Raw genomic sequence first — 13885 nt, 5'->3', positions numbered from 1 at the left:
AATTGTAAAAGTTTTTAATTTTAAAATGTTTTACAATTTTCAATGTTATTGAAAAAATATATCATATATGAAAAATGTTGCGAGAATCTCTTACACATTAGTCATGGGTGAAATAAATGTATTTTTGTAGGATGGTACAGAGGGGAAAAGAGAGCCATGAAGTTCGCTATCCCAAGAATTTGGCGGGAACCCACTGACCACTCAAGCAACTGCTACTTCTGCATGGTGGACCCTTCCAAACGTTGGACAGGCAAGAATGCACCTGCTATCACGTATCCAGACCTTCCTTCATCCATCGCCCCGGTGCCACACTGCCATGAGCTCCCCGTACCGAGAGAGCAGCCGTCTTTAGAAGAGAACAGCAAGTCAGAGAGCGAGAAAGACGTTGTAGATCCAGATGATAATTTCAGAGGTGGAGCTGAGGAGAGAAACCCATACTACCCCAACCAAAAAGACCTCAGCGACTTGATTAGCGATCTTGGTCTTACCAAGTCCAATGCCGAGCTTTTGACGTCTAGGCTCATGTAGTGGAACTTGTTGGATAAAAGTGTGCAGGTCGCAGATCAGAGGAAGTGTCACCAACCTTTTTCCAGCTTCTTCATCGGTCAAGATGGGCTCTTCTTCTGCCACAATGTGACCAGTCTGTTCGAGGCAATCGGAATTGCCTGTAACCAGAATGAGTGGCGCCTCTTCATTGACAGCTCATCCAGGAGTCTCAAAGCCGTGCTGCTCCATAATGGTAACAAGTACCCGTCTCTTCCCCTGGCTCACTTGATGCACCTCAAAGAGGATTACAACAGCATCAAGACCTTGCTGGACGCGTTGAAGTATGATGAGTACAGCTGGGAGGTCATAGGAGACTTCAAAATGGTAGCATTCCTGATGGGTCTCCAAAGCGGTTTTACCAAGTTTCCCTGCTATCCTTGCCTTTTGGACAGCAGGGACACCAAGGCGCACTACCACAGGCGGGACTGGCCACAGCGGACCGAGTTCTCTGTGGGGAGGAACAACGTCAAGTGGGAGCCACTAGTGGACTCCCGGAAGGTGCTGATGCCACCACTGCACATCAAATTGGTCCTTATGAAACAATTTGTCAGAGCTCTAGATAAGGAGTCGGCAGCCTTCAAGTAACTTCAAGACTTCTTCCCTAAGCTGTCTGAGGCAAAGGTCAAAGCCGGTGTCTTTGTCAGACCACAGATAAAGAAGATCCTGGAGTGCAATGAATTCCCCAAGAAGCTCACTAGTAAGGAGAAAGAAGCTTGGAACAGCTTTGTCGCAGTGGTTCGGGGCTTCCTGGGCAATCACAAGGCCGAAAACTATGTGGAGCTGGTTGAGACTCTGGTGAAGAACTATGGCACAATGGGCTGTAGGATGTCCCTCAAAGTCCATATCCTTGATGCTCATCTTGATAAATTCAAGGAGAACATGGGAGTGTACTCAGAGGAGCAAGGCGAACGCTTCCACCAGGATATACTGGACTTTGAATGCCTCTACCAAGGACAGTATAACAAGAACATGATGGGAGACTACATTTGGGGGCTGATTCGTGAAAGTGATTTACAGTATAATCATAAATCTGGAAAAACTACTCACTTCTAAATCTTTTGTAGTCATTTTTGTATTACTTTAGTATAAATACATGTTAATTTGGATTCATATGTTGTTTTTTTCTGACTTTATGTGAACGTAAAGACACAAATTTGCCCATTTCTCATTGGAAATAGATAAATTCTAAAATATCACTGTCCTGGTCACAAAAGCAAAGTTTGTGGGGAATAATAGCCATTTTGAGGCTAAAGCAATTAGGAAATAACACTTACTACCCAGGAACAAAAATTTTGTTACATAGTGTTATTAATTTGCTGTGTCAATTTAATTGCTTTTTGGGGGAGCCCCAACTACTTTTACTTTGGTAACACATTTCTATAATAGTTTGCTAATTGATGCAAAATTGGAAATCAATATTCACTATTATATGATAATCTCTAGCTATGAACAGGCAAAATACTTATAAATATTATACATTGTATAGCATGTTACATCATATAAGTAAGAAATAACCAACAACAGGAACTCCATGTTCGGGAAGACAATTATTATATAAGACAATTAATAATTGTCTTACTGCACACCCTGTGTGGGTTATTTCACTTATAAATGGCTAAATGTTTTTTCTTTTCTTGAAAATAATTACAAAAATTTGCTTTTTAAAGGAAAAAAGAAGAAATGTATTGTATCCTTCCACTGAGAAAAAATAGTCCCTGAGGACCGTTTCATTTGACATATCTTTTTTACTTTTTTTTATTTGCTGTAACACATGTATTGAACATTGCCATTTATAGTAACATTTCAAGATTAAATAGCATTTGGAATTGAAAGCAGGCTGATGGAGGGAGTGTATTTTTATAAATTCTACTCCAGGTTTTGTGGTCTTCAAGAGAAGTTGACCAGTAATTTCGGAGGTCCTTTTCACACTGATAACCTGTAACCAAAATAATTTTTCTGGACTAAACCAGCATTAGATAATATGTGGACAGCAGTTGCTGTGGATTGAGTGGTTCGTGTAACGTACTGAAAGTCCAACCGAGGCATCACATTTCTGAGGTAAACACCAATAGGTTAATGGGAATACCCACAGAACTAAATTCTAAAGTTCTGTGGGACTACACATAGACTCACCAGGCTGGGCAAACATGTAACCACGAGTACTTTAATGGATGACTTCATTGACATCTTTATGGTTTTTTGTTTATGTGCTAAACAACAGGGTCATGAACTCCAGACCATTTTCATCTGCAGTGATGCAAATGACTTCTGTGTCAGATTGCGCAGTGCCTCCCGTCCGCGGCGAGCAAAATAGAATTGTATATCGAACCAAACCTTGTTTAAAAGCCCAACCGCTCTGTCAGCAGAAAGAGCAGGAGAGTTTTGAATGTTTAGATCTGTTTCAGAAATTGGAGAGTGGTGGTACTGCTTTACTCTCATTAAGAAATTGTTCAAATGACAATCCTCCTAAAAGGTCAAAATTAACTTGTGGAAAGTCACTCATGATTAATTATTATTATTAAGGCGTAATAATATTAATAGATTAGGTAAGTGAGTAGGTCTATGATGTCATAGCTGTGTGGTAAAACAATTATTACTGCACGGTCATGTGATCTTGTTCAGCCAATCACAGCCTTAATTTATCCAAGCCATGTGATAAGTAAGAAATAACCCAGGACAGGGTGTGCCGTAAAACAATTCTTACTGCATGCCCTGGGTGGGTTATTTCGCTTATAAAATAGGAAAACAAAAAAAAATTGAAAATAATTCAAACAAACTGGCTCTTTTAAGAGAAAAAAGAAATATATTATGTATCCTTCCACTGAGAAAGAATAGTCCCTGAAGACTGTTTGATTGTAACATATATTTTGTACTTTTTTTATTTCCCATAAACATTACATTGAACATTGCCATTTAGAGCAACATTTGTGACATTTGTGAATTAAAAGCAGACTGATTTCCCACATGTGAGGTAGGATTCATGGAACAGCTATCACTGCACTGCGCTGGGGCTCAAGGGAGGGGCTTTCGGGTGTTTTTTTTTTTTTTTATTTTGTAGGAAATTATCCTACTCAGAGCTTTGCGGTCTTCAAGAGAAGCTGACCAATAATTTCTTAGGCTGTTTTCACACCGATGCTGGTAACCAGCTTAATTTCCTTAGATTGTAAACCAGCATTAGCATAGGTGGATTAAATGACTTCTTTGTCAGTTTGCGCAGTTCCGCAGTCCTTCCCGTCCGCGGAGAGCACAATAGAATTCTATGCCGAACCCGACCTTGTTTAAAAGCCCAACGGTTGTGTCAGCAGATAGCAGGAGAGATTTTAATTTTGTTTTAAATATGTTTTTGAAATCGGAGGGTAGTGGTGAGATGTATCGGTTGTGTCGAGTTTAAATATTGCACACTCGCTAGTCAGTTTTATAAGGCGCTATTTAGTTAAGTAGATGCTGCATATACAGTATATTACATGCTGAGTTGAGACTTATCAGTGATTTCTCAGGTTGCTTTTGAATAGTGTTACTGCTACTGCTTGCCTCTGAGTTTTCTTTGTTCTGCTCTGTGACTAAATAGCTACCACAGTATATCTGTATTTCTTAGTAACAAAGATGAGAAAAAAAAAAAAAAAAAAAAAAAAAAAAACAGATTGTTGACTGATTTAAATGCTGTTTCAGTTGTATGATGACATTTTTACCCACAGAAACACTGTTTAGATAATTGTTACTATTAAGGTGTAATAATATTAATAGATCAGGTAAGTAAGTGGGTCTATGATGTCATAGCAGTGCGGTAAGACAATTATTACCACACGGTCATGTGATCTTGTTCAACCAATCACAGCACTTAATTTATCCAAGCCATTTTATAATGCTTTATAACTCCTACATATTAGCTTGCAAAAGAATGGTGTTGCACTCCAGGAAAGTCTTGATGCTAAGCAGTACATTAAGTAATGTATAAATGATCTGAGAGTTATTATTAATAATATGTAGGAGTTATGAACTATTATATGAGGTAGTGTGCTGTAGCCTTGACAGTGTGTGTGGGGTGGGGGGTCGGGGGTGGGCATGTACTGCTGGCATGTTATTATACCAACAGTATAATAACATGCCTTGGTTTTGACAGGAATTTTAGGTAGAGAGACAAGTGATACACTATAATAGTAACATTTATTAGTAACAATATACACTATAAGGAAATCATATAATACAAGGTATAACAGTAATAATAATAACAATAATAGATTTTTAACCAATGAAATGTGGATTGAATTAAACTAATGTAAGAGAACAAAGATGTTATAAATATCTATCTATCTCTATCTCTCTATCTCTCTGTCTCTATCTCTATCTATCTATCTACATACACCCCTGCCTTTTGGATAACATAGAGAGGATTTCACTCACCAGCACACCCTATCCAGCAAAAATTAAAAAAAAAAAAACTGCTTGTGTAGCATTAGGTTTATTATTTTACATTAATGTGTCATGCAGAAGACTCATTTCTAGCACTTAACTTCAAAATGCAGTTATGTCTAGAACTGATAATAATCACACCATTGTTGTTATTGTTTTAAATCCAGACACTAGCTGGTGATACAGGAGAATGTCTACAAAGCGAACTGTGCCCAGCAGCCTCAGCTGTATCGATTACTGTGTCAATATCTGTGCCTAAATGCTCCAGAAAGGCAGGAGCTGCAAATTCCACTTCAACTTCCCAGGTCCAGCACTGTGAAAGACTGCAGGTATGAGCCTTTTCTTCTTTTCTTTTCCTTTTAAAATTATAGACCTCTTCACAATATTCATGACAGTTCATATATTTTCCCCTGGAAATCCATTAGTTGTACTGTACAAAATGGTTCATTATCTGACTGATAATGGAGTTTGTTGTCCCCCTGACTTCCACATAGCACACGATCATCCCAATTATCTAGTTGGCTGGTAACACCATTTGTGGATACTTTTTTAGTAAACAAGAGGTCTGAGTGGGTTAAAATGGGAAACACAGGCCTCGCTCACCAGCACCACAATCAAGCACAGGTTTTAGATTTTTTCTGAAAGGCCAAGGTATATATTTAGAAGTATTTTTTTTTTTAGTTGGCTGTAGAAGCCTTGGCTTAGCTGAGCAGCACTCTCTGACTCATTGTATACTGGGAACCAGGCCAGCTTTAAATCATGGAGAGACTCACGTCCACAGTAACACAGTATAACCCAAACCAGCAGTGTTGAGGAGCTCATACTGGGGTGGCACAGTGGTGTGGTGGTTAGCACTGCTGCCTCACAACACCAGGGTCTAAGGTTCAATTCCAGCCTTGGGGTCTGTCTGTGTGGATTTTCTCCAGGTACTCCAGCTTCCTCCCACAGTCCAAAGACATGCTGTTCAGGTTTGTTGGTCACTCTTAAATTGCCCTGTGTGTGTGATGCCTGTCCAAGGTGTAGTCCTGCCTTGCACCCTGTTAATTTGGGCTCAAGCTCACCACAACCTTATAAAGGATTAAGTGGCTAATGATAATGGATGGTTTATACTGTTATAGAGTCACTCTCATTTGTTTTTAAAATGAGACCCAACACACAAAACTTGATGTTTTATCACTTACGTTTAATAATAAAAAATAATACACAAAAACACTTAAAAAAAAAAAAACACACCTGTCTTGCACGATATAAAACACAATACACAGTTTTACAAAAATGCACAATATACTTCATACACACAATGACAACTGCTCAGAAACGAGGGAAATCCAATACGAAGCTGTATATGAAGCTGTATTCTGCTTTTAATCTATTTTGTTCACCTTCCCTTGACTTTTTTTGATGTTTAAAATCATGCTGATTGGTTCTGTTCTGTTGCTCCAATACTGAATGCTTTCTCTGTATCAGAAACTACCTGGCATTTTCTCAGCCTGTAGAATCCTAGTCACTGGCTACTTTAAACCATTGCGTTCTGGATGACTTTCAGAATGTGGGGTACCAACATCCAGGGCAGAAACTGTAGCGATGAGGCTTCCCTCATGATCACTCGTTACTTGAACAATGAAAGGACATTCTGCCTGGTGCAGTTTGAGTCTGGAATGGAAATTAGGCGATTACAAGATACAGAAAAGAACTTCAGGAAAAAAAGATAAGGTAACTTTTTTTTTTACTTTATTGCAAATTCCTGCCTTTACAAAACCAAACCACAAAACAGGCTTGCCACTATATATGGTATGTATGGTATGAGAGTGTTTTTATTGCTTTTATGGTAAATGTTTTATTTCCCCACTGTTACATTGGATATGAAGACATCAGGCCTACTATGCTGCTCTCGGAATCTTTCTAGAAGATCTGAACACCAGGTTGGAGAGTAAGGCTACAATAAGGAACCGCAGGGCTGGTATTATCGACTGTGTTGTCTTTGCAGAAGTAAAGTACAAGTTACAGTAAGTCCTCAAGGCCCATTCCAGTGCATGTATAATAGCTTAAATAATTAACCATTCTACTATTTACTTGTCTCAGCCTTTCAAAAATGTGTTGTAATCCATGTTGCTGACTATGTGTCAAATGTCAAGTTTATCCTTGTCCCTGTGGAAGCAGTGAATAAACAAAGCCTGTGAAAATAACGTTTACAGTAAGAAGCACAGGCAGAAAACCTGTACCATTTAAAGACTGCAGTGTCAAGGATGTCTAAATAGTGCAACCAGCTAGCATAAAACATACAAACCCATTAATGAAATAATATATATATAATTTTCTTTTTAACACGGGTTGAATAACAGTGCTTTCTAGTACATGTATTTATTTATTTATTTATTTATGTATTTATCTATTTATGATCTGACCAGTAGTCTGAAAATAAATAACTGGGTGATTTTTGCTGTTGTTTGCTTCAAACCAGGGTTAGACTCTTGCAGTGGTCTAGCCTCCTGCGATGTTGCCTGTTTTGTATGTTTTTGTGCAGTTTGGAAAAATCCCCCCACCTATTGCTTCATGTCAATTGTTATTGCACAGGCCCTTAAGCAAACAATGTTGACTGTTCAGTCTGTTTACATTTCCTCTATTGTAATTCCAGTTGTGGGGACACAAACTTCCTCCTGTGTTGAAATGTGCTTACCGCAGCGTAACGCTGTACTAAAAGAAACCGGTTTTGTAAACCAACATTTGAACGAACTGTTCATCTCTTAGAGTATGCTCCTGCTGTTCCTTGCAGTACGGAGGAAGTGACACCTTCAAGGTCTTTTATGGCTCAGGAAGCAAACAAGAAAGGAGGCTGCCTCTTTCCCAATGGTGTTCTTGTTGAGCTCACATTTTCTGTATGGGCTTAGAATAACCTTCTAAAAAACCTGTATGTAAAAAAACATTTTAAATAAGTAGAAAAATAGGGTGCTTCTTTATTTATTACATAGTTCAAAACCTGAACTTCAGTAGTCTTTGTTGACCAAGTCTTTGTCCCACTTTAATGCAAGAAAAGGAGTAACATCTGCAAGGCTGTTTATTGCAAAGTGATCACAAGGAATTACCTACAATATCATGTTCAGCACTAGATGGCACCCTTCCATCAAAATAGGTAAAATGTGAACTCTCTTCAAGACAACTTCTTAACAGTGGTGTCAAGGGTCTTGGTTCTGTATATTCTGGTCATAGCAGTGAGTCTTTCCTTTGAAGTAAAAAGTAGTGCAGTGTAATTTGTAACCAATAATAATAAGCCACATTAAATGGGGCCAAATGATTTTTTTTTTTTTAGCTGAGAAATTGAAATAGAAAATAAAAATCCAAAAATCATTGTAAACATAGCCCGTGTCTGTTACTGTGTGTGAATCTGTGTAAGATTCCTGCAAGCCCTTATTTTTGTTTATAGGACTCATGGTGCGAGACACAGATTGGTAAAGTGAAGCTGTGTCGTGTCATGGCATGTGCGAGGTAGGTAACATTAATACATGTTTTCTGTATAAAATTTTACAAACATTTTAGAATATTACAAACATCTAATTTCCACTAAAAGGAAGAATGGATCTTCTATAGGGAGAGGGGCAGTAGGACATTGACCTAACAATTCTAGTAAATCATATATTAATTCAATTAATTTCAATATTTGTATTTTTACAATAGTACTTTTTATTATACACAATAAACATTGCGTGTTTCAAAAGGTAGTTTGTAATTTAATAAGAAATATAATACAGTAATATAGTATACACAGTATACGCGTTTGCCTCTGGATGAATCAACACTGGTTAAGTTGAAATCTATGGAAGGCATTTTGGTCAAAAATGCCTTATTTAGTACACATACTCATTTGAATTTAGTACGTGTTGTAATTATTACACTTACTAATTTGGCCAATTAAAGACAATTAAAAAAAAAAAAACATTGTTTAAATTGGTACTGTTATTGCATTCTTCCATATTTTTTATTTTTTAATTGCAAAGCATATGACATGGTTTATTTAGATTTCCAGAAAGCTTTTGACAAAGTCCCGCACAAAAGATTAATTCTCAAACTGAACACAGTTGGGATTCAAGGAAACACATGCACATAGATTAGGGAGTGGTTAACATGTAGAAAACAGAAAGTACTGATTAGAGGAAAAACCTCAGAATGGAGTGTGGTAACCAGCAGTGTACCACAGGGATCAGTATTAGGTCCTCTGCTATTCCTAATCTACATTAATGATTTAGATTCTGGTATAGTAAGCAAACTTGTTAAATTTGCAGACGACACAAAAGTAGGAGGAGTGGCAAACACTGTTGCAGCAGCAAAGGTCATTCAAAATGATCTAGACAAGATTCAGAACTGGGCAGACACATGGCAAATGACATTTAATAGAGAAAAGTGTAAGGTACTGCACGCAGGAAATACAAATGTACATTATAAATATCATATGGAGATACTGAAATTGGAGAAGGAATCTATGAAAAAGACCTAGGAGTTTTTGTTGACTCAGAAATGTCTTCATCTAGACAATGTGAGGAAGCTATAAAAAAGGCTAACAAGATGCTCGGATACATTGTGAAAAGTGTTGAATTTAAATCAAGGGAAGTAATGTTAAAACTGTACAATGCACTAGTAAGACCTCATCTTGAATATTGTGTGCAGTTCTGGTCACCTCGCTATAAAAAAGATATTGCTGCTCTAGAAAGAGTGCAAAGAAGAGCGACCAGAATTATTCCGGGCTTAAAAGGCATGTCATATGCAGACAGGCTAAAATAATTGAATCTGTTCAGTCTTGAACAAAGAAGAATACGTGGCGACCTAATTCAAGCATTCCGAATTCTGAAAGGTATTGACAGTGTCGACCCAAGGGACTTTTTCAGCCTGAAAAAAGAAACAAGGACCAGGGGTCACAAATGGAGATTGGATAAAGGGGCATTCAGAACAGAAAATAGGAGGCACTTTTTTACACAGAGAATTGTGAGGATCTGGAATCAACTCCCCAGTAATGTTGTTGAAGCTGACACCCTGGGATCCTTCAAGAAGCTGCTTGATGAGATTTTGGGATCAATAAGCTACTAACAACCAAACGAGCAAGATGGGCCGAATGGCCTCCGCTCGTTTGTAAACTTTCTTATGTTCTTATTTATCTATTTGTAATCTGCATATTCATTTTAAAAGAAAATTAAATGTAAATAGAGAAGTAAAGGCTAATACCGAAAATGACAGGTCTGTAATATATATATCCTCTGTCCTCTTTCTAAATGAGTGTAAACCACAATGAGTACAGTGAAAAGTATAATATATGTCCATTTGGTTTTTGTTGTATGAAGCAATTTCTGTACACACTTTGTAAAAAAAAAAAGTAGTTTTAAAGCATGGGTTTTTAATAGTATTTACCTGGCCTGCAGTTCCAGTCACACAGTCAGGAGAGGGCAGGTTTACATCCTGGCTGTGCAAAGTCGCTGGTCTTCGCTGGGGATTCTGGAGGGAGAGTCACATTGGCTCTCGTGCTCCTGAGGTTAGGTAGTGAGACAAGATAGCTGATGGTGATGTCCCGAGACCACAAAGTTGACTGACACACACAGGTACTGCAGGTTGAAGCGCTGGTGTGCGTATTTATTGAATTACACCAAAATAATAAGGTACAAAAAACACTGCTCACAGAGCAAAAATAAAAACTCCACCAAACAAGTATCCTGCTGATCCTTCCAGTATGCTTTTACTTTATTTTTTCTCCTTTGCCCTCTCATTCCTCCTTGTTGAACACCCACCACCAACACAGACAAAGACAAGCTTTGTGTGTGTGTGGCTATATATACACACACACACACACTCACACACACACACACACACACACACACACACACACACAGTACTGTGCAAAAGTTTTAGGCAGGTGTGAAAAAATGCTGTAAAGTAAGAATGTAAAGTAAGAGGCCTCTGGGATATGCAGTGTTTAGGCCTTCGGCCATGACGCCCCTCCCGTGGACTACAAAATCCCAACACACACCAATTTTTAGATAATCCCACACAATGCGTTTCTTTCATTTCTTTTTAAAATAAACACCATCTACAAGCAGGGCTCTTCTGCCATGTTACAGGGAGGTAAAACCACTTTCTGTTCATTGCACTACAGCTGACCCTAGTGGTCAGATGCCTTCTGAGCTCAAGTTGAGACCTGCAGGGCTCATCTTTGTCCTCCAGAGGCCGGTAGCTCGCTTACATCCACTCAAGTTCCTTGGTGTAAAAGAAGAAATCGACTTGGTTGTGGGGATCAGAGGATGCCCACTGAACCTTCTGTTCTCCTGCGCTCTCTGGAGAATTGTTGCCATGAAGAACTAGTCTGGAGTTGGTGTTTTTATCAATATATTTCAATGAAGAGAATGCAAACAAGTGCATTACTGATTACAGTAGTAGGGTAGGATGTACTTCTGCTACCTTCGAACTTTCTGTCACAAGATTAATTGAGAGAGGTAAATATCTAGTGCTTGCTGTTTATTTGAAGTTGACTTTTCAGTACCACACTTGTACATTCAATACATGGTTGCTGCAGGTCCATCTGGTTTTTCTTGTGCTTAGGTAAGTAAAAGATGATGCAAATCTAGCACAAGCTCCTGCTGTGGAAACTTTGACGAGCTTAATCAGAGTTAACACCTTGTCCAGGACCACAATCCTACAAGTATCGGCACACCCCTACTTATGAACTTTTCTATTAAAACACTTCTAAGGTGAACTACCGGAGGCAGGACTGTGTACAATTGTAATTTTTGCCTTATCTCCAACTATGAGATAGTAAATAGAAAAAAAACATCTACAGAAAAAAAGGTTCTATACAGGTTTTGCTGGTATAGAAATTACTGCAGCACCCTCACTAAGTATAACAGGACTTTTGGCTGGAATGATAGTAATCATAGGAAACAATAATCTAAGCAGAAACAACATTAGAAAATGACAGAGAACACACATAAAAGTATCCTTTTAAACAATCTTTAAAATCATTTGTGCTGTGGAGCAAAAAATAAATAAATAGATAAAAAATATACATCACCTGCATTTATTTCCTGTTCTACAAATACTTACAATTTATCTTAAAGGGTTTTTAAGTTAAGGGGGGTTCGGTGGCATTCAATCAAACTTTCCCAAGACATGTTATACATTAAACAACTTGTTTTATCCTTTTCTAGTGCTGCAGTGTTATTGTGAGGTGCCCTCTTTCAACTGGAAGGTTTATTGAATAATCCCATAAACTATAATTTTACAGTGCTGGAAAACCAAGGGGCATTAACAGGCCATGATAATATAGATTAATGCTCACCACTGAGATATAACTGCACAACATGAGATTGCTGTCATGATAATACAAGCACTGGAATTCATCTGCTCTATTCTCCCGAGAAAAGCCTGCAAGCCAAAACATTCAGCCTCTGCACTGCTATCTGTGTCCGTGTCCGTTTCCTTTCACCCATTTTGTTTGTTTTTCTATCTATTTATCTGCTTGGCTGCTTAATGACATAGCCCTATGTGGGGACTTTGTAATTGCTCAAACTACTTACAAAACAATTGAGCCTGCTACATCTCAGGTATCATGGAATAGTAAAGCATAATATACATCCAAGGAATCAGTATTAACTGATGCAAAAGCATCAGCCATAAAAAATAGATCACAGTCACCTATATCCACTGTATGCACATGTAAACATGTGTGACTAAATAGACCACTCCCTCATTTTATCACGGGTGTCAGGGTCCAGTATAAATCAGCTGTTTAAGAAGGCAGTGATATATCGAGACAGAAAAAATAAGCTAACAAAGAATGTAACTAATATGCATTTAGTGTACTGTACTGCTTTACAGATTGCAAGTTCAGATCCATGCTCAGTTAGTTTCTAGCAGGTACATAAAGACTGTTGTAAAGTGAAACCAGCTCCAGGCCCACAATATAACTGAATCGCAGTAGAGAGGCACTATATAACGAGGGGTGGGTGTATCCCCAGATTCTGATACTCTCAATAAAAAAGGTTGTAACTGAGTTTCTTTACAGTTGGATAGGGGTTCTCTAGTTACCTCAGGGTGCTGAAGAATATTAAAGAAGTTTCATCACAAATTGATTTTTCTCTGTAAAGGTGACAGTAGTAAGTATGGGCATCACCACTATAATCATCCCAAGTTGGGGGATAATAATAATACATTTTACAGAAAAAAACAAGAAGAAACCTTAAACAACTTGTTTAATAAAAGTTTATTTTATGCTACGTTAAAAAAATAGTTTTCTATTAAACTGCCAACATCTTAACTCCAGACCATCCACCCAGTTATAAGACACCTGTCTGCTTTTTGTTATGCTCCCTGGTGACTTGGCCTCTATTCCGGTGTTAGGTTGTCCCACCTGCTAATTAGCTTACTTTATGTCAGCTCTCTAGCAGCGTATTATTTTGACAATTCATTGTGGTTGCTGGATTCTAAACAGGGCCTCGAAGAACATTGAAACAGCTGTAAAGCTCGGCTTTGTGAGAGAGACTGCTTTACGTCAGCGAGGAAGGCTTTCAGTAAACAAATCTACAATTGATCACCCTGCAGTCAAATGGCTACTGCATTTCTGAGCCTCCATGAGTCATATGTGAACCATTTCTGTCATTGCAATGCCATAACACAGGAGAAGCAATTATTATATTGCAGAGATTCTTCTTTGGAGAAGGACAGAAACTAGGGAGAAGAAACAGTAATGGTTTGTTATGATGACCTTTGTGTTTCCATTAGGTTTGATGGTTTTTCCCTTTTGCATTATGTCCACTTACATTTTTAAGTTTAGTTTTTCCCTGTGTACATCAACCCAGAGAACAATTAGTATCCTCATGTCACAAGAGCAGTAAGTCTGCTCTGGGGTTGCATGTAAGATAAACAGAAAACTTGTTAATGGAGCAGACTCCCAGAA

The 13885-nt window shown here is 38.2% G+C and overlaps 1 long non-coding RNA gene across 1 annotated transcript; it reads left to right on the top strand.

The window, feature by feature from the left end:
- The first annotated feature begins 5071 nt into the window (after nucleotides 1–5071).
- On the top strand, nucleotides 5072–7590 carry LOC121316536. Its single transcript, XR_005950409.1, has 3 exons — nucleotides 5072–5285; nucleotides 6503–6669; nucleotides 6825–7590. It is a non-coding gene; the product is annotated as an uncharacterized LOC121316536 (long non-coding RNA).
- The last annotated feature ends 6295 nt before the right edge of the window (nucleotides 7591–13885 follow it).

This window comes from Polyodon spathula, chromosome 6, assembly GCF_017654505.1.
Source record: "Polyodon spathula isolate WHYD16114869_AA chromosome 6, ASM1765450v1, whole genome shotgun sequence".
Taxonomy (NCBI): Eukaryota; Metazoa; Chordata; class Actinopteri; order Acipenseriformes; family Polyodontidae; genus Polyodon; species Polyodon spathula.
Note: the sequence above shows the minus strand (reverse complement) of the source record. Positions and strands in the feature narration are given on the sequence as shown.